The sequence below is a fragment of the Rhinopithecus bieti genome, unplaced genomic scaffold (genome assembly GCF_001698545.2).
Source record: "Rhinopithecus bieti isolate Rb0 unplaced genomic scaffold, ASM169854v2 scaffold_6907, whole genome shotgun sequence".
In the NCBI taxonomy this organism is placed as follows: domain Eukaryota; kingdom Metazoa; phylum Chordata; class Mammalia; order Primates; family Cercopithecidae; genus Rhinopithecus; species Rhinopithecus bieti.
In genome coordinates, this window is record NW_016805647.1 from 1796746 (window position 1) to 1800335 (window position 3590).

Consider the following 3590-nt stretch of genomic DNA (forward strand, 5'->3'; position numbering starts at 1 on the left):
AAAAAAAAAAAAAAATCTTTTTAATTTCCAAATATTTCCAACTAACTTACTTCTGTTACCAATTTTTAGTTTAATTCCATTATGATCAGAGAACATAATTTGTATTTCATTTTTTTCACAGAGATTTACTTTATGGCCCAGGATGGCCTCTCTTTTTTAAATTTTGAACTTTAAATAGATTCTTGGACCAATGCTTCACATCCATCAGCTAATTCAACTTTAGCACCTGTCTCATCCCCAGTAGCTTTTCCAGAACAATTACCTTCATGAATTTTCCCCAATCAAACTTGGGCATCTTCAGCATTTTTACTTTTCTAATAAAGACATCATGGAGAAGACAACTGGACTGGCAAAGCTTTTCTCTTTTCCAGTACTGTCTGGAATCAATCTATTGACCACTTCTTTCAAGTCATTCACACCTTTCAGGTCATGATTTCCATCATCTTCTTCTGGATTTCGCAGGCCTGTTGGTGCTGAGCATAAGAGGCCTTCTGTGTCAGACTGTTGTGCTTTTTAGTAAAATCAACACAGAATAGATGAAACAAATAATCATCGGTAGTCTTGACATCAGCGTGAGGTTCAATCATGGTCTGCCATTTTTTGACGATGGAACACATTTTGTCACTGGTAAATCCATGCCCTGGAAGTTAGTTGGTTTTTGTCCTGAACATCTTCAGCATCAGCTTGAATTTTCTAAATGCAACTTCATCATTCTGCTGATCAGCAAGACTCACTTCAAACACACGATCCTTGAGGCTATCAGATGCAATTTTGGTTCCTTGAGTCCTGGTGACTAGCGTCTCTCCAATATTTCTTATATTGAACATAGCAAGTGCTTTTACATCACACCAATCTTTCTTAGAAAATGGATCAACCACTTTATTTTCGGCTCCCTTTTTGCTACCTTTCATAAGGTGCTTGTTCTTGCCAACAGCCATGGTGCTGCTCACAGAGCCAAAGGCTACATGAGATGTTTTGATACAGGCATGCAATGTGTGTCATGGAAAATGGGTTATCCATCCCCTCAAGTATTTATCCTTTGTGTTACAAACAATCCAATTATACTCTTTATTTTAAAATGTACAATTAAATTATTATTGACTGTAGTCACCCTGTTGTGCTATCAAATACTAGATTTTATTCACTCTTTCTTTTTTTAGCCATTAGCCATTCCCTGCCTCCCGCTGAAACTGCCCCTCTACTCTCCTTCCCAGCCTCTGGTAACAATCTTTCTGCTCTCTATGTCGGTGAGTTCAACTGTTTTGATTTTTAGATTCCACATATAAGTGAGAACATGCAATGTTTGTCTTTCTGTGCCTGGCTTATTTCTGTTAGCGTAATGACCACCAATTCCACCAGGATGGTCTCTCTTGGTGAATGTTTCATGGGTATACAAAAAGAATGTGTGTTCTGGTGAAATTTCCTATAAATATCAATTAGGTCATTTTGATTGCTAGTATTTTTAGGGCTTTTATATCCCTACTGATTTTTTTCTGTTTACTTGTTCTATTAATTACTAAGAAAGCAGTATTCATTTTATAATTGTATTCATACATTTTTAAAAGGAGGGTATGCCTAGTTGTAGAATTATTTAAAAACTGGTAAACATATTTAAAAATGTTTTAGCTGTTACCATTAAAATATTCAAATTTCATTATATTATTGATAACTGGTAGCATTTTTATATAGGCAAGCTAGGGTCAGATTAATTCACCACTGATTCAAGCCTACTGGCTTCCCAGTGAACAAATATGTATAAAGTATTGTTAAATGCATTTTAAAGTATATTGGTGTCAGTGGTCCCAGTAAAAGATGCATGATTAGTGTTGATCACAGGTTTGGGAGTCAGATATATAAAGATTCAAATACCAGCTCTGATACTTATTGTAGCTATTGGATAATTCACTTAACTTTGCCATGACTCAGTTTGCTTATCTAAGAAATGGGGATACCACTACTCACTACTTGGAACTGCTATGAGGATTAGATGAGATATGTGTGTTCAGGGTGGTATGGCCACAGACTGTTGTGAGGATTAGAGATAAAGCATGTGAAGTGCCTGGCAGAGTACCTGTCACTTAGTAAGCACTTAGTACCTGTCACTACTAAATGGTAGTAGTAGTGGTAGTAATAATAACAGTAGTAGCAACAGTAATAATAGTAGTAGTACTTATTATTTTAATTCCTAAATATTATTATTTTAAAACCTATTATTAATGTATATTATATTATTTATTAATGTATTATTATTAAATAATAATTTTTTTAAAAATTTATTCTTTTGAGATGAGGTCTTGCATTATTGCCCAGGCTGGATTGCAGTGGCACAGACATGGCTCACTGCAACCTCCAACTCCTGGGCCCAAGCCTCCCAAGTCTTTGGGACTGCAGGCATGTACCACCATTCTTGGCTACTAAATAATAATTATCATATCTTCTAGAATGACTTACCATTTTCTTTCTGCTTTACCAAATTTTCCTTCAATTTGTCAATTTCTAGTTGAGCCTTCTTAAGTGCAGAATCTAAAAAAAGAAACAAAATATTTGTATAAGGAACAAATGATTAGTATAATAATCAAATTTCAAATGACTCTCTCTCTCTCTCTGGAACACTTTCTTTCACCTGGCTACTGTCCCTGGAGTTTCTGCTTAAATGTCAGCTCCTCAGGGAATTTTCCCAGACTTCTCTCTTAGAGTTCCTACTGTACCCTATATTTAGCCCTATCCCTGATTATCTGATCTCGTAGTTGTCTTTCCCTAATAGTTTCCTCCATCAGATTTCATGATTAAGAGGAATTTAAACCACTGTAAACAATAGGAAAAGCCGAAAGTTTTTAGGCATGGTACTACCAGTTTAGTGAAAAGAAACTACACCCAGAAAAAAGTAAAAATAATTCCTGCAATCAGTCATATTTAGAATTTTGCCAATAGCTGCTAGAAATACCAAAATAACAAAATTTCAGGAAATAGCTTTTGATACTATGCGAGAATTGTATAAAGATGGCACAATGATATTTAGGAAGACATGACGCATTGGAGTCTATTGGATTTGGGTTCTCTACTTCAGGTTTTATCCCTTTGTCTCCTGTGGTCTCCTCATCACCAGCAATATTGCTGGTGGATCTCCTATATTATCAGAATGAAGAACCTCCCAGAAGTAAGAGACTAACATGAATCTTATAACAGGTCACTTCTAACCACAGAGTGAGTTCATCAGCACAATTGTGAAGGTTTTATTATTACATCCGTTAACACTCAGTTCTTTAGAGTAAATCCCAGGATAACCTACCAGATTCACCTAAAACTGTATTCCTAACTATAGCAATACTATTACTACTACTGTTACCATAGCAGCAACTAGCAGTGCCAGATAAATGTATCATCATAACAAAGCTGCAAAGTAGATATTCATGTTTCCATTTTATAGATAAGATAAACAAGACTCAGAAAAGTTAAGCAACTTGCTTAACATTACACAACCAGTAAAAGGTATGACTGGGATGTGAACCTAGGTCTGTTTACACTGAGTCAGAGATGTAAAAATAGCTTCTGTTTTACTAAAAGAACAGTTTTCCAAATGTATTCCTCTA

At 35.3% G+C, this 3590-nt stretch overlaps 1 pseudogene; it reads right to left on the bottom strand.

The window, feature by feature from the left end:
• Window positions 1-170: 170 nt before the first annotated feature.
• Window positions 171-938, bottom strand: LOC108530373 (40S ribosomal protein S3a-like; annotated as a pseudogene).
• Between the last annotated feature and the right edge of the window lie 2652 nt (window positions 939-3590).